Here is a 23,423-nt window from a genome sequence, read left to right as displayed (position 1 = left end):
GTATCTCATGACTGAAAACAGACAGTAAATAAGACTCTAAAATCTGTATCTGGCCAAAAGAGTCTCATCCTAAACTTGTAATGTCTTTAAAGATACAAATGAATCACTATAGCAGGAATGATATGAGAAATAAATGGTGGCATCCTTGCCATTTTCAAATATAACATAAATAATTAAAGAATATAATTAGATCTGTTTGCATATGTCATAGTGCACACCTGATCTTTTTTATGCATAATATTAAATAAACATTTGCTTTAGGTAGTATTGCTCTTTTGGAGAAATGTTAAATATATTCTAATTCAAATTAGTTTGCACTTAACCATTTCATACATTCCTCTAAACCAGTCTTACTTCTTTAAGAGTAAAAAGGAAAAATCAACAAAAATTCTTGACAATAGGGTGAGCAAAAAAAAAAAAAAAGAAATGTGGAAATATTTTTAACAACCTGAAAGATTACTAATATAAATAAATATCATCCTAAAAATTTTGACAATCAGTGACTTGAAGATTTAAGAAAACAGATTCTCTGAATCAGGAGGAAGCTGGGCACCATTATTAGGCGCCATTTCCCAGCAAACCTACAGTAAAAAGCCATAAGGCTTGCACCTGTCACCACTGCACTGAGATTAGTTACCCTGCTTGGTGTGAGATTTAAGTATAGTGCTGAATGCTGCTTCACACCAGACAACCTGAATACGTCGCCTAGAAGATGAATATAAAGTTTCCATTGTTATTTTTCTTAGGATTTTGTTCCCTGCATATATCCCTACTAGAAAGAACTTTTTTTTTACATGAAACTCTGATATGCTGCCATGTACCCAGATGTTTTACACAAATTACAGGCACCTTTGATGCATTAAGATACAGCAGCAGAAGACGTTCATTTTCTTGAAGAAATTCTAGGCTTCTAAAAGGAACTTTGTGACAGGATTCTACTTTGGACCTCACACCACCAGGGCTGTCAGGCTCTTCCTTCTCTAAGATTGGAACACATGTAATAACAAAATGACTTAATAGTGGAAGAACACATTACCTTATAAAAGACAATTTTAACTATTTCAAACCTAGAAAACTCGTGTTAGTTCTCAATAATTGCTATTGTAATGCTAGCTACTTTAGTTTCTCCAGGAGACATCCTCTGCCTGTTCCTTCCCCCAGTACAGGAGATGAGGTAATTCCATGGATTAGCTATTATCGTTAGCTAATTATGGCTGCACAAACCATAACGGATAAAGGATGCAACACCGAGGTAGATGGGAGAATACGACGTAAATTCTCCTGTCTACAAATGACCTCATGTTTGGGAAGTGGACAAATTAAGGACTAACTTAGAACCTAAAGATACTACCAGCATTATGACACTCTTTGTCTGCTGTCACTGGCCAGAAAGAAAACGATGACCAGAGTCAAAAGGCTGTGCTAAGGCCTGGCCTATCTTGATTCTACTCAAGAAATTCAACGTGAAGAAAATAACATAAAGTAACTTGAAGGAAATTAGCATTTGCTGACGAATAATATCTACAGCCAGATCTACTCAAAGGCACATGGCTTTACTCTTTTAAACAGAAACCCTCAGGTGAGGATGATCTACCAGAGACACTTGGGTTTTCCTGTGACTGAGAAAGTTACCAATATGTTTTCTTATAATATTGGCCAATTCCTCTGTAATGATGTACAGAAGTATTAGAAGACGGGGAATCTAAGGCTCACTTTGAAGTGATTCATCTGTGATTAAACACAAAGAAAGCCAGAAATAACTGTGATAAATTTTGTATCCCAACACAAGGCAGACATAGTAACGTATTTAACAATAGCATCTTCAATTAAAAAAATGCAAAAGTAAAATGTGCTTACATAGTCTGATTATGGCATTTGGATTTGGGGGACTATCACTCATTGATTAGTCATTTGTTTCTTCATTCAACATGCTTCACATTATTTCTTTCCAGAGCTGATCATATAGCATCCCAACCATAATGGCATTGAAAGAAAGAACACCCTAGGAGTTTCTTAAAAGATGCTCCTTTATTTGGGTTCATTCCTCTTTAATGGGTTCCCCAAAGATGACCTCCTCTAAAATGATCTTCTAATGTATTTCTTGATTTCAGAGCAGGCTGAGCTTATCTCCCCCTCATCCAGACCCTTTTCTATACTCTTTGTAAGGAAACGCCAACCAGCTGGAACAGCAGGGCAACAAGTACAGCTGGGAATTCCTTGCCCACAGGTGTCCATTCTCGCATTTGATAGCTTGCCAATATCAAAGCTAGATTTGTTGAGGAGATCCCCACAGTTGTTTCACAGAAAGAAAATTATCCACTGGCACTAACAGTAATAATCCTCTCCTCCATATCTGACTTAGTACTTGAGCTAGAGCCACAGTTCCCTTTCCCTACCAAGACTGAACAAGTATCAAGTTCTCCATCCTTTTAACAAGTGGGTGGCAGACTGTCAGGATAGGAATTAGATGGGTACAGGTGGCACCACCTGCTTGAAATGCTTTTGAGTATTTTGTGTTTCATTATTGCTACACACCATTGCACCATTCTTTCTTTTTTTGCCAATAACCATTGTACCATTTGTTTGAGCTTAAAGTTTGTTCCAAACTCAGACTTTGGATAAAAAGAACTTCATAAAGGATTTTTTTTTCATTGAGAACATGGAACAAGTCAGAGAAAAGGTAATTATTTTGTTCCATGGAATGGAATACTAATTGGAAATCTAATTGGAAAGTACATAGGTTCATTAGCAGATGGATGAGAAGTGATATTATTGATGATTCTCCAGGAGATAATTATTTTTGGCTGTTTGTTTAGCTGAAATACAATAATCAGTACACTATGTGTTCCTAAATATAATATTCAAAGGTACAAAGTTCAAATATAAACATCTACAAAAAGTTGTTAGTCATTTTGTTGTAGCTAAGCTTTACACAGACAAATGGAATGGACTTGCTGATCTTGTGAGATGGGGTAAAGTTTCACTGTATCATCTTGAGTAAAATAGCAGAAAACAAGAGAAGTTATTTGCAAACTAGAAAGGATGAGACAGTCTAACCAAATTTTAGTCTGAGTTAACAGTATCAGGATAATGACTTCAAAATAATGTTTTCAAACTTCCTGAAGATCATATAGAGTAGTTAAGACAGGCTCTGGGATAAGACTGTCTACCAACCCCCAACACCCCAGTTTTCTAAATAGACCTCACCCTATGGCCCCAAAGACTGTGGCTTAATTTTATTTATTTTTATCAGCCAGGGTCTTGGAATGAAAGATACAGCACATTTAAACAGCACACTTGAGAATTTAATAAAAGAACCATTCATAAACGTGCAGATGGAGCTAGGGAAATTAATAAGGACTGGTGAGTTCCTAGCACAAGATCTGAATGGGCAAGTAGAGGGAGTGCTTCCTGGAACTCAGAGAGTAGTTGCAAAACAGGGAAGGCCAGCTCAGAGCAGATGCAGTCTTAAACAGAAGGAAAGAGCTACTGCCAATGCAGACAAGGAAGCAGACAGCACCTCACTCATCACCTGTCCCTCAGTGTTCTACTGGTGCCTTCCATTGGCCTAAGTCAACCAGAATCCAGAGGCAAGGAAGTCTGTAACGAAAGCATACAACTTAGCCTCCCAAAGAAATAAGCAAGGAGTCAAAGGCAGAGATCTGGAAGGGAAAGTCGAAAATCTCCAGTATAATCCACACATTTTGTCTTGTAAAATATTTTCTTTTTTCTGTTTTCAGATGATGGTTTTGTAATTTCAGTTCACATTTAATTCATTGTATTCTCCTCAAAAGGTCATGAGAGAATAAGGAGAAAAAGAAAAATAGCAAAATGAGAGAGAGAGAGAGAGAAGGGAGGGAGGGAGGGAGAAAGAGAAAGAAAGAAGGAAAGAAAGATACGTAAAAACTCCCGCTATAGTCCTGCTTCTATACTTGATCATAAGGTCCAAGTTGATAATTACAATTTTTATCTTCCATCACATATTCCATGCTCTCCTTAGTTTCAGCCATCCATCATCTAAACTGGATGGTGTCCCTTCCCTGGGAGAGTGAGCCAAACCACCTTCCTAGGATCTGAGTCCTTGGTGGTCTTACCTTTATTGAGTTGCTCTAGCTTTCCACTGATACAGATATTAGGCAAGAGAGTACCAAGGGGCTCCTATGTAAATCCACTGGATTCTCGCTCCTCCTTGTCCCAGGTGTGTAGCTGAAACCCAGTATTCCCATTGATAATTAGGATTACTCTCCCTGACCTTCTATGATCCCCTCTGTCAGCGTTCTGTTTAAACAACATACCCAAAACAACCCAGGAAAGGCCTCAACTACCAATTCATCTGACCCAGCATAGCGTTCTCTGATAGGATTCTTCTCTTGAGTGGTAAAAAGTAGGACTTTCAACACACAAAGTCCAAGGTAGCAGAGTAGATAAGCCAAACTTTTTCCAGTGTGTAATTTAGTGGAATGAGGAAGGGGCCACTTCACCTTTACTCCTTTGTCCCCAGAACAACAAATTCTGGGTATGAGATGGTGACAACACATATCGACCACAAGTTTATGGCATTTGAAATAACCAGTAGGAAAATGCCCCATCCTCTAATGGTATTTTCTCCCAGCTGGTACCATAGCTAGGTCTTCAGCAGGCTGTTTATTCATTCTGTTGCTACTGGGTGATGAAAGCCAGGGTCCATTGAGCCTCATAAAACTTCCAGATAATTTTGTGAGGGAGCCCATCATTGCATTTATTTTGAATAAAATGAATCATCCGATCAGAATTGATGCTGTGTGGAATATTATGGTGAAAGGCAAGGCATCCTTAATGTCCTTGAACGGTTGTTCTGACAGAAGCACTGTCCAAAGGGAAGAAACCCAATTTGCATAAAATGTGTCAATCTCTGCTCCCCTCCATGGGAGAAGAGGCCTAACGTTAAGTTACCTGACACCAGTGGATGGTGCCCAGTTGGGGGCTCAGGTCCTCTGATGTTGGCAGGTTGAAAACTCAACTGGGAAAGAAGCTAGACAATCTTGGTGAGAGGAAGTCCGTGTCATTGAGCCAATGCGTAGCTTCAATCCCTGTGTCCATGGGCTCAAGGTGATAAAAGGTGTCTAGGGAAAGAGGCTAAGTGACAACTCTAAGATAGGTCATTTTGTCTACCTTTTTAATGAGAGCCTCCTTTTAGAGAATGACCTCTGGTGAGCATTTAGGAAGTACTGATATCTTCACACCTTGAGAGATCTAACCACATGCTTCTCACCTGGATTTCTTAATTACCAGTTTTCCAATTTTATTTTATCAACCACCCAAACTATTAGTCACTATAAGTCAGTATCAACCTAAGCCTCAGACTTTCTCTTTCACATAAAGTAAACCACCAGAAATATCTCAAGTTCTTGTCACCAGGAAGATTTCCCTTTACTACTGCCTTTCAATGCTGTTGTACTATTATGTGTTACTTCTCTTTTAGGTACTGGGGAAAAAGACAAAAGAAACAAAGTCCCTGCCTGCATGAACCTAACTGTTTATGGTTCAGACTCCCAAACTGTCTCAGTTCACAGCACCCTTAGTTTCTCAGTAATTTTTTGCAGTAGCTCTAGGCCAAAAGGAATACCTAACAGTTCCATTTATTAAGTATTTAGGTCTAAACTTATTTATGTGCTAACACATTGTTTAAAACGATAGTACACATACATTGAAAAATATTTATCCTATTCTTTAATGACCACAATTACTAGTGGGAAGTGTACAGCTGTTGGGCACTGCTTGGACTTTGGGATTACACTGGAAACCACCCCCCTCATTTATTATTTAATACTGATTTTTTTCACAGTATTTGTGCTTTTTAATCACTGTCACTGCCACCAAAAACACAGCTTTGTAAAAATACCACGCTCCACAAAGAATGTAATTGACCTAACATAAAAACTAACATTCCAAATTAACAGTTTATGCGAAACATATAAAGACATTGCCCTCACATACTTAAAATATCCAACAGTGCCCCCTGTGAGTTCACTGCAGTGGCCCAGTGCACTTTGGTGCACAGTTTAGAAACCTCAGGCTTAAGGAGATATGACAAGTAAATATATAGAATGCTAGTACATTATAAGTTACCTGAAGAAAAATCAATCAGGATAAAGAGGTGGAAGGAGCGCAATTTAAATGGTTATCATGGCAGGCTTGCAAGTGGTGAAACTGAATGAGAGACTTCAAAGAACAGAGCGAATAGTACTCTTCACAGAGAGAACAGGGGGATAAATGTCCGGAGGGAGCTTCACAGACCAGAAGAACATAATAAAACCAAACAAAGCCAAAAACAAAACCGTATAGGTGAAGTTGAATGGGTAAGAGGTGAATAGCAGGAGATAAGGTCAGGAAGTTTCCACAGGGGTTTAGATTGTTTAAGGCCTCAAGCCTATAGTGAGTCTTGAGGTTCTGAGATTTGAGTGAGATAAGAACTATCAAAGTATTTTGAGAACGACATGATCTGACTTAAAAACAAAAATTTCTTGCCAAACATATACACCACAAGTAAAGAAAACTTGTCCTTTTCATTCACTAATACGCAATGAGAACCTAGACAAGTACTTAGGTCATAGTAGATGTTCAATAAATACTTACTGAATGGATGAATGAATGGTTATGTGTCATGAAAAACTGAAAAAGAAGAAAGATTAGAAGACAGAAATAACCAACTAGAAGGTTACTTACCGCAGGAGCACAAGATGCTGACAATGGCTTAGTCTAGAGTAGACTTGGAGAAATCAGTAAAATGTTATCAAATTTAGGGTGTATTTTAAACATTGACTTAGAAGATTTACTAACTGATGGGAGAAAGGATGTGAAAGAAAGATAGAAATTAAGGATGGTAAAGACAGGGAGAAGAGCAATGTAAAATGGAAATTAAGAATTTAATTTTGGACATACTAAGTTTGAGACGGTCATTAGATATCCAGTTGGAGACATTGAGTCGGCAATACATTTATATATTCCTAAGTGTAGTCACACATTATGATGATTTATATATGATTATTCCCATATATACAAAAATTCAGAGTAGAGGTCAAGCTGAAGATACACACTTACGGTTTGTCATTACACAAATGACATAAAAGGTCATGGGACATTGCTGTTTTAGAGACTTGAGTTCTCATAGTTTTTGGAATTCATCACTAAAATATTATTTCTATACTTTCATGTATATATTTATGTATGTATTCACATGTTTGTGAGCTTATCTTTATGGGAGATTTTTTTAAATGTATATATTTTTAAGAAGTTATGTAGAGTGCCTTCCAGAATGGTTTTGCATTTGTTTCTGCCAAGCACCTGAGAGGCATCATCAGCTAAAAATCATTTTTGTTGCTGTTAATTTTTCATCTTGGGTGATGAACTAAGTGAAAAGCAAAAATCTGAATCCTAAACCTATGGCAAGAACAGGCCTAGAGTTTCTATTTCTCAAATTCACTATGTCAGAGAACAGAGTTTTTATCATGCCTGTTGAGAGCACAACCTTCAAGTCCCAAGTTTAAACAGGGGTCACAGTTTAAACTCCTTACTTCACCAGATGGTAAGGCCTTGTTCCTTTTGCATTTAGTCTTTAAAACACAAAGTTGTAGACAAAATGGGGAATAATAACCTACCACACATTAAGGGAAATCTGTGTTAGTTCAAGGGCTTCTCATATGTTTTCTCATTTTTTCCCCTTTGCCAAAAGTTTTATGTCAATATTTGTTATATTTTATGATTTATGTTTTTATTATCTATGTCATAGTATTATTTTTTATTCAACATCAACATTCTAACACCTAAAAATACATGTGAAGATATATCAGTGTTTTGTATTACTAGAACTAAGAGTTTCTCCATTTTCTCACTCACTTTCATCATGTTAATTCAAATGCTGTCAGCACATTATTAATTTTGAAATTTTAATTTTTTTCTCAAGAATATTTTGAGCATGTTATTTTTCCAGTTCTAGTTAATTTTTTGCAAGTGTTTTGGGTTCCTTTCTTTCTTTTCTCTCTTAAGTACAATGAAGATCTTAAATCTCCTTTAGTCAATATATTTTTTGAGTCAAACACTCAAAGTACACTGTGGTACTTCCATACCAAACCCTGGGGGTACATCAGTGAACAAGACAGCAGAAGCTCTGCCCACTTAGACTGCATAGCCATCATTTCTGTTTTCTGTCTTCCATATCTATGGGCTTTCCTTCTCGTTTTTTTTTTATGGTAAAAAAAAATAAAAATTATTGAGGGTAGATATCATGTTAAGTGTACAGTACACTACTGTTAACTATAAACACAATGTTATACAAAAGATCTCTCAAACTTTTTTATCTTGCATGACTGATCTCTGGATGCATTAAACAGGAACTCTTCATTTCTTCCTCCCCTCAGCCCCTGGCAACCACCATTCTACTTTTTTTATAGAGGTCTGACTACTTTAGATACCTCGTAGAGATGGAATCATGCAATATTTATCCTTTTGTGATTAGCTTATTTAACTTGGCTTACTATATTCAAGGTTCATCCATATTGCTACAAATGGCAGGATCTACTTCTTTTTTAAGGCTGAATATTCTAATATGTATCGCACATCTCATGTTATCTTTATCTATTTATTCACCCATAGTCATTTACATTGTTTCCAACTTCTAGGCTACTGCTAAAAATGTTGCAATAAATTTGGTAATGTAAAAATATCTCCAAGATCATGCTTTTAATTCTTTTGGGCAAATATTAAAAACTGAGATTTCTAGATCATATAGTAGTAATATTTTTAATTTCTTGAGGAGCCTCCATACTGTTTTCCATAGCAGTTGCACGATTTTATATTCCCAGCAACAGCGCACAAGTATTTCAATTTCTTCGCATTTTTGCCAACACTTCTTATTTTCTCATTTTTTGATAATAAGCATCTTAACAAGAGTAAGGTGATACCTCATTGTGATTTAGATTTGCAGTTCCTTAATATTAGTGATGCCAACATATTTTCATATGCCTCTCAGCCATTTGTATGTTTTCTTTGAAGGAATGTCTATTCAAGTCCTTTGCCCATTTTTAAACTGGGTTATTTACCTATTTTTTACCATTGAGGTGTAAGAGTTCTTAATAAATTTTGTATATGAACCCCTTACCAGGTGTATAGTTTAAATATATTATCTCACATTCTGTAGGTTGCCTTTTGATTGTACTGAGTGGTTCCTTTCCTGTGCACCTAGCTTTTTACTTTGGTGTGGTCCATTTGTTTATCCACTTTGTTGCCTGTGCTTTTAGTGTTATAGCCAAGAAATCATTGTCAAGACCAATGTCATGAAAGTTTGCCCTATGATTTATTCTAGGAGTTTTATAGTAAAGAGTTATGTTGTTCCCTTTAGTTCCATCATTCTTTGTTTCATATATTTGGGTGCTCTGATGTGTGTGTGCATGTGTATATGTAAACACATATACATATAAACACATATATATACATATACAAACACACACACACACATATATATATATACATATACATACATACATATATATATATATAAAATTGTTGAATCTTCCTGGTGAAACAATCCTTTTATCATTATATAATGTCCTTCTTTGTCCCTTTTCACAGTTTTTGACTTAAAGTCTATGTTATTTGATATGACAATGGCCACCCCTGATCTTTTTTGGTTACTATTTGCATGGAATATCTTTGTCTATCCTTTCATTTTTAGCCTATGCATGCTCTTAAATCTAAAGTGTCTTGTAGACAAAACGTTTTAATCTCTTCAGCTATTCTGTCTTATGACAGGGCAGTGTTACGCTGGACCACGCAAGGGTGGTCTAACTCCTTGGTATCTAGTAACAAATTAACCTCTCCAAGAGAGGGGCAGGTTCCTTATTACCTTGATCAAATGACAGGTTAGAACAAACAGATATGGTTCATGAATGAACTGGTTTATTGAAACCTTCAGCCTCCTATTGTGTTATTTTTATATATTTTACACACATACACATGCACACACACACATATAATGTGTTTTATACATATAGACACATATATAAAATGTGTTATATATATAATGTATTATATATATATAATTACAAGAATCACATCAAGAAATCACATACATCATAACAGGAAGTTTAATCCATTTACATTTAAAGTAATTATTGATAGAGAAGAAGGTTCTATTGCCATTTTCTTTATTGTTTTGTCTGTCTTGAAGCTTTTTTTTCTCTTTTTCTCTCTTGCTGTTTCTTTTGTGTTTTGTTGATTTTTTTTGTATTGACATGGTTTGATTTGTTTCTCATTTTCTTTGTATATCTCCTATAAATATTTTCTTTGTGTGTTACCAGTAGAATTACAAAGCACCTTAGAGTTACAATAATCTCCTTTGAGCTGATGACAACTTAACTTCAATCACACACAAATACTCTGTACTTTTTCATCCTGCCACTTTATACTATTGATACCACAAATTGCATTTTTTATATTATATATCCATGAACATATTTCATAATTATTTCTATGATTTTGTCTTTTAACTTCTAAGTAAGAATTAAAAATGAGTTATGGATCAATGTTACAGTATTACAGTATTCTGTATTTGTTTACATATTACCCTTTGCCAGCAAGCTTTATACTTTTGTATGGTTTCATGTTGCTGTTTAGTATCTTGTTCATTTCAGTTTGAAAGACTCCCCTTAGCAATTCTTGTAAGATAGGTCTTGCAAGTTGATGATAAATTCTCTCAGCTTTTACTTACCTGAGAATATCCTTCTTTCTCTTACATTTTTGAAGGATAGTTTTGCCAGATATAGTACCATTGGTTGGCAGTGTTTTTCCTTTATTACATTGATTATATCATCCCACTTTGTTTTGGCCTGCGAAGTTTCTGCTGAGAAATCCACTGATAGACTTACGGTGGTTCTTTGTACTTGGTGAGTCACTTATAAACACTCTTGTTGTTTATAAAATTCGCTTAATCTTTGATTTTTGGCAATTTGATTATAATGTGTCTTGATGCCATTGAAGTTTTATGATTCTCTGTAAACAAGCAGGGTAGTATGTATGTGTGTGTATGTGTGTGTTTTTATGAGAGTAAACTGGGCAGGTGTAAACACTGAGCTGACTATACATGTGGACTGAAGGTAAATTTTACTTAGTTTTTATTAGTATAAGCAATAGAAATTTATTTTAACACAAACATTCATTATCAAAGCCATCTGATCTCTCCTATGGTTTTGGTACATTGCCATTTTCCAAGCTGTCAAGCTCATCATCTAAATATCCATTTATTTAAATCAGATATCCATTATTTTACTCTGTAACAGAATTTAACACTCTTCAAAACCATGTGCAATGTAGGTAGGTATTTCACTGAAATGCTGTTTAGCCCTACAATATAATACCCTCTGGAAGAACATTTCATGGAGGTGATTATAATTAATACTTTCTATTCATTTAAGGAAAATAACTGTTCAAATGCCATAGTAAGATATCTTCTAGCATACAACTTTCTAGCCCATGCTGCATTTTGATCTTGTCTTTCTAAACAAAATCGTAGCATCCCACAGACTTTCACTAGCCAGGACCTCTGTCTTACTTTGGCTATTCACAGCATTATTCAGAGATCTCCTCTCAGAGAAAAATGCAAACCAATCCAAGTTGCTATGCCACAAGTAGTGTAACAGCCATCAAAAAACATTTTTAAATAAACATAGCAAGTAAATTCAGGTAAGGAAAATGCATTTGAGGTAATTGATTCGAGAACTTGTACAGCCCAAACCTGACATTTCCATTCCCATCTTCATTTTGCTTTTAAGATTTCCATTCCTTGACATGTTTATTATTTTGACACTGAGCCAGTTTTCTCAAAGCATTTTCATTCCAAGAATCACTACATAAATAAATATTATGCTATTTAAAATATTCCTAGCATTATTTAGAAAACTAGCATGCTGACAAGATTCACACACCGAATCTTACATCAGGAACCTACCACCTTCATTAATAAATTTGAAACTCTACTTCCAAGCTTGCAGTAGAAAAAAATTTTCAACTTATGAAAAAGTAACTGGTTTTTAATGCCCTCTCCATGATCCCCTTGTGTGGGTTGCCCTTTAGGTGCCATCTTTGGAGGACTGAGGTTTGATTTTATTAAGAGTATAATAAAAAGTGAAGTTCAAAATATTTAACCACAGTATAGTAGGGACACAAAGCCATCTGAAAAGACACTGATGACAATGACAGGGTGGGAACCCAGTTTTGGTTCCCAATTTGGGTCCGACATCATCCCTTTATTAGTGATTCCCTGGATTGTGAGAGGTGTGGAGGGTAGTCATGGCAACAAGATCACCCAGGGAGTTTAAGACAGTTATTATATATCAACTTGTGAAAATTTAACAATACCTGAACTATCAGTGAGTCAGCATGCACCAACTAAATATCAACTAAAATAGCATTTGTTCTCTTGCATCTTCATGGACCCACTAGCCTTAATTTCAAAACTCAGTCCCTTCACAGGATTGTGGAGGGAAATCAAGTACAACAAATGCATTGTATTTTTTTTTTTGAAGATTTGTAAGTCACATCAGTTAGCATATAACATTTATTTGAAAAATCTCCATAGGGCTCTTCTCAGGGCTCTCCAAACTGCGTCCAGCCAAAGAATCTTTCTTATTTCCTTACTCCCTTATTCCTCTGGACCTCAAAGGTAGCAGAGAGAATTATCTTTTTCCCTGAATATTCTCCTCTTCCCTGTAAATCAGGATTTCTCAATCTTGGCACTATTGATATGTTGAATCAGATTAATATTTTGTTTTAGGAAATGGGAGGGGTAGGGTGTCTTGTGCATTGTGAGATATTTAGCACCATCCCTGGACTCTACTCACCAATTTCCAGTAGCATGTGTCAAGTTTGACAATTCGAAATGCTAAATGTCCCCTAAGGAACAAATTTGCTCCCATGAACAAAAACTGCCTTACATCTATTACTCATTTCTTACTCAGAGCAATTTAAGAATTCTATTCTAGTGCCTTTAAACTTCCACACATACATATACAAGTAACTTAGAAAACAAAGGACATATTTTCCTAAAAGGGTGGTGAAGGAGATTCTATTCTACTGTTGTTGGCCAGGGGGTTTCTGTAGGATTAGACAGATACCTTGAATCTGGTGAGTGCTCAATAAGACCAGGAATTTCATTATTCCAGGTAGCTTTTCTTTGTGTTTGGTATGCTGAAAAGATTTTCAAAGATAAAAAATAATCTATTATTGTGTTGTACATAAAATCTTTGTGATGACAAGGTAAAATCAATTTTAAATGTAATACTAGGATCTTTCTTCTTGGTTTGCAAACTCCTCAGGAGTGAGAAAAGTTAGGGGTAGCGTGCCATTTGACGGCTGCTCCTAGTCCACCTGCTTGGATATTCTTTCTTCCTTGTTTAATTGTCTTTTATCCTTGTTGATCTGTTATTTACATTTCTTTCATTGTCCAAGTCACATGTAAGTGTCATTAACTGTGAAGCTCAGAACCAATTCTAAAGGTCTAGTATATTTTCCAACTAAGTTTAGATCAGTATGAGAAATTCCTGTCAAACCATGTTCTCCTTTTGTATAGTGAATTATTTTTGCATTGTAGTAAGGTTTGTTTCAACAAAATTCCCTTTTAGCCAAATCAGATTTTCTAAGAAAATACTCTCCACAAAAGTAAGCCAATCCTTGATAAACTTATAAAGTAGGTAAAATTTGTATTTGGTTTTCTGGGACTTTGAAAATCAAAGATATTAAGATTTATGGTGATTATATGATTTGTTCATTATGCCCTGATTAATTAAACTATCAGAAACATTGTTTTAACAACAATTTACTGAACTTGTCTTTATAAAGGGACTCAATGCATCATATTTTGTAATTTTTAAAAGTAGGATTCTAATTCACAATAAGTAAATTGATGAAAAAATAAGGTATATATTGGGCTTTATACTCCAATTACTTCAGCATCAATTCTTAGAATAGTAACTAGAAATCGTACTTCTAGAAAAAATACAGAAATATGAATTACTAAATTTCTACCTAAAATTTTACTAATTAATTTTAATAATTCTTTAGTACATATAGTCCAAATGATGCCAGAACCACAAAATTGTCACCAATAAATACACTCTACTTAAAACAACATATATATTTGCTGATTCTGGTTTTCATGACAATGTCATGGTAAAAATACACAGCAAACCTCAAAAACATGCAAAAAACTACTCTGGGATATTTTACTATAGCACATTTGATTTTTATCTATATATAAATATGGATTTATGATCTGCCACTAATTTTTGCGGCAGCCTAGTCAGTGAAAACTCTAGAACCATTTATTGCCAGAATTTTCTTTTATTGGGAACTCAATTAAAGAAATATAATTTTGATAAAGTTCTTTTTTCCCCAGACTATTATATAGGAAAGAATTGAAAGCACTGATATAAACTCTACTGAAGCATCACCAGTGGCACTGACCCTCCTAGTATGTTTTTAACTCTTGACTTTTTTTTCCCTTGGCAAAGCTAGAGGATAAAACATTTCTAATTCAAATCAATCTCTTTTAATGTAAATTCTTCCTCTATGGAGAATTCTAATTGGGAAGATGGAGTGGAAATAGCACTAATGATAAGTGTTTCTCTCCAATGAAATCTAAATATATAAAACAAAATGCTGATGACGGTACAGATAAATATTCCACAAGGAACAGAAGCTGATTTTGATAAACAAGTAAAAAAAGAAACACTTTTGAACAAAACTGAATTTAATTATTTTGTTAGATCTGTCTTACTTTTGGCTAGCTATGTCACCCTACTACAGGCTTTTTTTCTATTCTAATGCTGATGGTTTTACACAAGCTAGTGAAATATCGTCCCCTACTGTTCAATGCTGATAAATTGGCTATACGGAAACTTGTTTCAGCCTATAACATTGTGGCTACCCCTGAAACCTCTATGTGGATGCTACACTGCAAAGAAGAGAGTTCCTTATTATTCTTCTGATCACATAGTCATTAAACTATCTATTTTCAATGAATTCAATTAAGGCATTTTCTAACTGAGCTGATTGTTGACATTTTGGATAATTTTAACTATAAAACTAAGACAGCATATATGTTATTTTACTTATCCTTCTTAATGTGAAGGAATATTTATTTAGCAAATAAGTATATTATTCCATTTAAAATATATTTCTATTCATGACTACTTTATTAAACTGAGTACTTATAAAATTGACTTTTCTCTCAACAAAGCTTCTCATTGATTACTATGTCATGCATTGGAGAACATAAAAAAAGTTTTTTAATTTGAAATTCAGAAGGCATAATTTATTTATTACATAAGCAACTCTTCCACTCTAGCTGTCTGCAATTTGATGCATTTTTGTAAAAGGAGAGAATTTTTAAATACACACCTCTTTGTTTAAAAGCCATTTATCCTCATTTTTACCTGTATTTGGACATTATTATTATATGTATTGGGAGGCTGGACTTACAGCTACCCATAGGGCTTTTATATTTGCAAATTAAAGATAAATACCTAAAGCAACAGTGTCTGTTTGAATTTATGTTAAATTGTAAAAATTAACAAAAGAAATCATTTTGAAGTAGTATCTGCAGAGGGTTAAGGGGTTTGTCCTCTTGCAGTTACTAAATTACCACGCTTCTTTTTCACCAGTCTTTTAAACATTTAGCTGTAAGAAAGGAAAAAACACTTTGAACTGATTTATTTTTAAGCAAATCACCTTTAAAATCAAAGATAATTTTCTTTCCATTTCTGCTCTGACCAAAAGGAAATAAAGCCTGTTTACTATCTAAAATTGGCATCTCAGTCATTATTGAACCTATGAGGGAGTATGAGTATAGGGAGCAGGCACAGAAATCCAAAATTCAAAGCCATGAGGGTCAGTTTTACACTCTATCATTCATACAAGAAAGACTATTTAGAGTTCAGTTGGGAGTATTTTTTTTTAAATTTAGACTTACAGTGTTATTGCATGAAAAAAGGAGCAAATGGAAAGCCATGGCTATAAGAAGATAGATAGTAGTTCAATAGGTAGAAAAACTGATTGCTATACCAACATAGACCTCACAGACTACTTATAAATTACACAAAGATCAATGTAGATGTGGCCTAGGGAAAATGCCATCACTGACACAGGAGCAGAATCTTCTGCAGTGTCTAATGAGATGATTAGCTCCTTAAGAATAATCTTCCAAACACTGGTCCTACTTACTCCCCATGTCACCTCTCTGAAGCTAAATCATTTTTTACTTTCTGCCAAACATAACATACCTACACTGAAAAAATGATACCTCCCAGTTTCAGAGCATATATTACAATGCTTAAGAGCGTGGGCTTTTACAAAAACATGTGGACAAGAATATCCATTGGCGTATTTCACTTAAGAAACTCAAACAGACTGTGGTTCGCCAGAGGGAAGTGGTTAGATAAATCCTGAGACACACATGGAATGAAGCACATGGGTTATTCCTAGTGCACGGTGATGCATGAGTTACTTGTTCAATATATCCTTAGCAAATTAGAAAATCAATGTCTCAAAATATAGGTAGAATGATAACAAGCTCATTATTTTTGTGAACAGATTTTCTACCCCTACATAGAATAAAATTCTATAAAAAAGCTTTTTCCTGACATCTTTGCTACCCTGCCTACCTCATCAAGAGAAGGAATAAAGGGGGAAAATATGGACTCAGGAAGCAGAGAAAAACCTAATAGCAAACAATAACTGGACAAAAGATCTCATTAGAATTTAAGCAACCAAAGAAAGTTAGTTCTTTATTTTTAAAGTATAATTTGAGGTTTATATGTTTATACATCTTATTTAGATATACTGAGGTTTTGCCCAAATTCTACATTAAACTTAATTTTAGCAGATAGGTTAAACAGATTGATTGATAGAATATAGACTCCTGAATCACTGATGGTTGAATTTCAGTCAATCTCCCAAAGATAGTAAAACTTCAGACTAGTGTTCTTGGCAGCCTCTTACTCTACTATTAACTAAAGGGTTAACCATGCATCTTAGAATACAAACTTCCTTCTCTTTACTCTGGACCAGTTTATCCCTAGAATGAATCAAGTCAGTGAAATGAGTGTATACAATGGAGAATTTTGAGGCTTAGGCTGCCACTTTGTTATTTAAAGCAAGCTACATTCCAATAAATTATTGTCAAGTTCAAAAAGAACTGTATTTATTCCTTTGTGACCTTTAGTCAAACTGTGTATAATGCTGTTTCCTGTACAAGAACCACCTGTATAGATAAGCCTTGATATATGTTCATGATCATTTGGCAAAATATTGTTCAGCTTGATTTTCAAAGCCCTGTTGTATTTTCTTTGTCTTATGGATAAGGGACTGTATTTGCAATACTGCTTAAATTCAAGGCCTAAAAGAAGATGCCAACAAGAGACATAGTCTCTCTTTGTGAAAGGTACACTTACATCAACTGCATTACACATATTTTAACAAATGTAATTCTCTTTCTCATACAAGTAAAGGAAACAAAACAGATATAGTAACACTAACTCAACTATTATTATCAAATGTACTATAATGTCCCCCATAATTAGATTCATTATACTTACAAGAACCATGTATATTATGTCACAGATCATGTCTTTTATGTACATCATAAGATGTTACATAACCTGGTCAACTTGATCCAGTTGGAAGAATAGGATACCAATAATAAGAGATATGAATTGATCATCTTAACAGCCTGTTTTTCACACAAATACACTGTTCTTTAACCACAGACTCTAACCCAGGTAAAGCATTTTACCTTAGCAGGCCTTTTATTACCTGAGAGCCCAGGGGTGAGTGCTGATAATTCGTCATGACTTACCACCACTCTTAAAAAGAAGAGAAACCCTGCTGTGTTATTCACTGCATAGTTTTCCACAATAAGGTGCTTTCCAATCTCTTTAGCCTCCATGTGTGTTTCAATTCCTTCAACATGTCGTCAAAGTGTCTTGAAGCTTCCTGTTGCACCTGCTGTGCCCTCTGCCTGCAGTGTTGTCCCCAAGCTCATCACTCAGCTGGCTCCTTTCTCTTCTTTCAGATAAAGGGCATGCCCTCTGGTGCTGGCTCATGCCGTGTAAATTCCTTCCATCCATCAGTCCCCCAACTCTGCACTGCTCTACATCCTAACACCTTGTTTGCTTTGATCACTCTCTAAAATCTATCATTGGTCTGTTTACCATGTATTTCTTTATTATCTGTCTCCTCCACTTAGACATAAGTTCTCCATTGTATCTCTGGGTTCGAAAATGTCTGGCAAATAGTAGCTACTCAATAAGTGGAAGAAGCAAACTGCTCACTGTGTTCAATACACAAGAACATAGAAAGCATGTATGGGAACTGCACTGAGTGATGCTAAATAAGTTCTATTCATGACTAGGGGTTCTATAAGGGAAGCGTGAAAAAAAAACACATTTTCACTCAGGTGAATGGACGTTCACATTTTGCATATACATGCCAGCCAGGGTGAAGTGACAGAGACTCAGTTGGATCCATAAGTGTCAATGAGACAGGACCAAAAAAGAGCTAGAGTGACTTGGCATTAATAATCAGGGCAGACATTGGGAGGAGGTGAGTCTGAATCCCATATTTGAATTGGGCTGTAAAGGATTCTAAAAACTTGGCAGAGGCACGTCATGTGGCTGAGGTCTTGAAGTGAAAAGTAACATTTCAAAGTAACAAGATACAATAAATGTCAATTTAATTAATATTCATATTAGGTGAATAGCCTGAAAGAGGTCTACAGGACCTTTCAGAAATGCTAGGCCCTGGCTTTCAAAGTATGCAGTAAGTGTTATTGTCTTCTATGGCAATATTAAACACTGTGAAATTACAGTAAGGTCCTAACTTTATAAATATGTATGCTGTTTCTTCAGAACCCTAAAAATGAGCATAAACTCATGGGAAGAGCATTCTCAGTTAAAACTAGGTAAGACCACGAAAAAGAACGTAAGAGAAAGGGTGATAAGGCAAATGACAAAGCAAGCAATTAAGACACTTTCAGCAGCAGCACCCTGAGTAAGCCATACAGCTGCAGAGACACAGCTCAGCTGGGCAGCGTTCTATGTCTCAAACCGGCCCCTGTGACGGAGAACAACAGTGGTGGTTCAGAGCTCACACTTTTGTGCTGCTTTTCTTTAAAATGGAGGCTTTTCACCCACACCTGAGGGAGGGGAGGAAATCAATTTTCTTCTATGAAAATATGAGAAATAGATGTAAACAGATTCAACTTTTAACATACAATTTTCTTCACTTTGTAAAATGACTATACCCTGAGATGAAGAAATATAGCCTCTTCCCTTTGATTCCTGCCACTTAAAAAATAAATATTCATGGTTCTGCCTAATCTGGAACACACAAATGCATGCATGGGTATAAACTGTCCTTTTAATATGTGAAATTTTATCTTTCTTGTTGATTTCCTTATTCACTCTTAACCCCAATAAAATTCCACATACATAAATGCATTTCTTATAGCCTTTTTAAATTCACCTTTAAGGATCCTACTGGTACTTGTTTCTAGCTTGTCTGAGAATAACTGAAAAACTAATAAATGATAAGCAATACTTTTCAAATAATCAGAAAATTTGTTGTTATTCATTACTGTTATCCATTATTTTTATATCTGCATGGCATCAGAACAAGCAGATGCAACAAAAATTCTTTTATTTAAATGGCATTTAGTAACAGGGCATTAGATTCTGACTTAACCTCTCTGTGCCTCAGTTTCCTCCCCTGTAAAATAGGGAGAGAAATAGTAATCTACCTCATAGCGTTGTTGTTAGAATTGAATGAGTTAATCTTTGCAAAATGTTTAGAGTAGTGCCTGCCACATAGTAAGCATTCTGTAAATATTATTTATTACATATTTATAAAGATTAACCTTAAAAGAGGTTAAAATAAATTTACCCTCTTTACACAATTTCTGAAATGCCAACTTTCTTGGGCATTGAGTAGAAATAAAGCAAGATTCCCAGAAACTTGCTCAGGTCAACCTTCAGTAGATTTCAGAGGAGAGGGAAATAGCTCAGTGGCAGAGCGCATGTGCGAGGTCCTGGGTTCAATCCCCAGTACCTCCCTTAGAAAACAACAACAACAACAACCCAACCAGTAGGTTCCAGTTCTACACTCAGAGTCTACATTGGCACTGTCTGTGTCTTTTAGTTCTCTCTAAATGGGATCAAGGTTTTTCTTTGTCATTTAGCATACTATGGAACATCAAACAGATCAGCTTTTGATCCAGTGTGTACACTGAGAGTCTTCAGCGTCATGAAGGACTTCTAATGCAGTCCACTGGCGTCGTCTTCAGCCTGCTAATTGACAAAGGCTGTAAGCAGTCCACTTACATTGATACTTCTGTTCCTTGACATGATTCAAAAGAAGTTTCTCAGTAACTTTCTGAGTACTCATGATGCCTCTAACTTAGGAACTAAAGGCACTTTCCAAAGGACTTCTTACATTACATGCAAAATAACTGTGTTCTTACTTTTCGTTAAAGTTACCTTGTATTTTCCACACTGTGCTTTGTTTTTTGAAAGCTACGAAAGTATACTGCTCCACTGGTACGCTACATACACTGCTATTTAGATCCATTCTCAAAGAATCTCCAAAATTCAGAGATAAGAAGAGTGCAGATAGAATTTTTTCCTACAGTATCTTTCCAAATTGGTACTCACTTTCCTGAAAAGTATCTTCCCTTGACTTTAGGATAAAGAAACTAAGTTAAATTCAGTATGTTATGATGTTTATCATAGAGGTAAGGTAGTGAATTCCCCTCCATTCCAATTAAAACTATGGTGTTAGCACCAGTGCTACTATTATAACTATTATGCGAACTAACCTTTATTCATTATTTCCGAAGTGTTAAGCATTTTATACGTAGAAACCTACTTAATCCTCATTATAACCCTATAAGGTACTATTATGTTTGTCTTTATTTTACATATGACAAACTAAGGCACAGAACAATTAAGTAACTTGGTCATAATCACAGAGCAAATAAGTAGAAAGCCAGAATTTGAATCCAGAAGGTCTGCATCCAGAGTTCAGACTATGATTCACTTTACTGATAGAGTATTATAATAATATATATTACAATAGAGGACAGGTGCCTATTCACTGAACTAGATGATATATAGGTTACCAGTTTCTCAGCAGTGAAATCCAAGACAGAATTATGCTGCCAAAGCCAGGTTACCCTTCCTGAAAGACACTCTCCACACATGTTTACTAGTATTATTTTGATGTCTGCATTTATTGCATTCATGTAAAACTTAAATAAATAATAAAAATGAGAAAAATAATTCTCTTACATTAAAACTTAAAATATTTAGGAAGCTAAAAATATACAAAAATAGTTCCCCAAATTGATTCATACTGCCAAGGGGATATGCAATAAACCATGTATCATTGTGACTAAATTAATCAAGAGCACAGATTGAGTTAAGTTTTCCAGATGAAAATGTAGATGCTGATCAGTACTGAGTAACTCAAATCCACTTCCATGGTGCTTTAAAATATTCCTCCAGTCTATTGGTTAGTGTTTATTCCCTTAGGAACACCCTAGTTTAGGTATACTTTCCCTCTATATTCTCAACATTCTTGTTGTACATTAATCTACTTCCTAGAGCTGGAATTGAGAGGTTTAAACTATTGTTTTACCCAATTTAACAAGTTGATATAATTGACAAATTATACAGTAGCCCCATAATGAACTAAAGTTCTAAAATTGATAATAACAGAAAATGGTAAGAACATTAAGTCTGACCCTAAGCCACTGAGCACAGTATCACAAATGTGTGGATAAAGTCCTCTGCATTTACCCTTGGGAAATGTTCAACCCAACCTCTGTAATATGAGCACCAGAATTTCACCACAAGACTGTCATGCTGATTATCTGAGAGCCAAGAATGAAAATTTAGAGTGAAACTACACTGTAAGCATTTAGAAACTCAGCAGTTACCTGGAATGATGATGCTCTTTCTTGATCCAGCCATGCAACAGGATCGCTTGTGGGCTTCATATGTTACAAAGACATATGAGATTCCATTCCAGATCTACTAGCTCTTGTATGCTGCACTTTTCTGACAACCAAACTGGAAAAAGTATTAAAAGCTCTGTAAGAGACTAGAATGCATGTCCTAGACTGAGATCTCATACTCTTAGTTCTAGAACACGCACTCTAGACAAAAGACTGAGCGCATCAGATTTGGGATCTCTCTACAGGTTTGGGTTCTAGCAGCTTATACCCATGAAGCTGTTTATTTCATCTTCAGTTTGGGTTTATGATGCCATATGTGAAGTAGTGTCTTGATTATATTCTTATGGTCCAGACAGCTAGACTTTTTACAAGCCAGGTCCACTTAACCATCTCTGCACTATATTCCTTTTGAGAAGAACTTGCCTCTTTAGGGTTTGGGTTTAAGAAAATGCAATGCCCTTAATAAATCTGTAAACTCAAATATAAGTGAAAAGTTTGTTGTGGGTTTGAAATAATTCAATAAATTTCCACTTTAATGTTTCCTAATTCAGTCCTAAAACTTATATTCAGTTCCTTATTGATTCATATTTTAACTATCTTTTTTTAAAAGCTTGGTTAACTTCTTTCCTTGACAACAACAGATGAGAAGAACAGTTTCAGGGATGGGAAGAAAGGCTGACACATTAGATTTAAAGGACGCAGAAGGAAAAAAACTTTAAAAGTAAACACCAACATTAATACTACACAGTATAATTAAGTATACTCATAATGACTCTGAGTCAACAAAAGATTGAAATGAGACTTTAGTAAATTTTAGAAAGAGCCCTTGAAAAATCATATTTAAAGCCATCATTCTTAAAAGAAAAATCTAGTGGTATAAGTAATTCCTATGTATAGGAAAAATTATGCACTATTGAAGTGAAATTAAGTATTTTACTTACGTCCCTTATACTTTAACAGCCATTTTATAATTGATCCTTTTAGTTTTTCTTTTGTAACTATTTATTGAGCACTGCTATGTGTTAGACTCTGAATTTGGTATTGAAGGAGAACAAGGTGAATACAATATTCTTAACAGGGAGTAAGATATTAGTCAAATAAACACAAAAAGAGTAACACTGCAAGTATGGTGAATACCACCAAAGAAAGGTATCTTATGCTCTGAGGGTTTGATAAGGAGCATCATCTCTATGAGGAAAGTAGGATAGGATTCCTTCAGAAACATGAAAACTATGCTGACAATAGGGAGTGAGAGAAAGATCTGGAGGGATGGGGTGGGGGCAGCCAGTCCAAGGATCTATGGTTAGAGGGCACAGAATACAAAGAGACATCAGCAAGCATTGCATTGCACCAAAAGAAAAATCAATAAGATATATATCTTAAA

General features: G+C 35.2%; 1 long non-coding RNA gene across 1 annotated transcript in view; it reads right to left on the bottom strand.

Annotated features, from left to right (window-relative positions):
• Positions 1-22,070, bottom strand: part of LOC140689764 (uncharacterized) — a 100,577-nt gene extending 78,507 nt beyond the window's left edge. The window contains exon 1 of the long non-coding RNA XR_012064854.1: positions 22,022-22,070. This is a non-coding gene — a long non-coding RNA (uncharacterized lncRNA). The remainder of the gene's footprint in view (positions 1-22,021) is intronic.
• Between the last annotated feature and the right edge of the window lie 1,353 nt (positions 22,071-23,423).

The sequence above is a fragment of the Vicugna pacos genome, chromosome 3, assembly GCF_048564905.1.
Source record: "Vicugna pacos chromosome 3, VicPac4, whole genome shotgun sequence".
NCBI lineage: Eukaryota > Metazoa > Chordata > Mammalia > Artiodactyla > Camelidae > Vicugna > Vicugna pacos.
The sequence above is the reverse complement of the archived record's forward strand: the minus strand, read 5'-3'. Positions and strand labels throughout refer to the sequence as shown.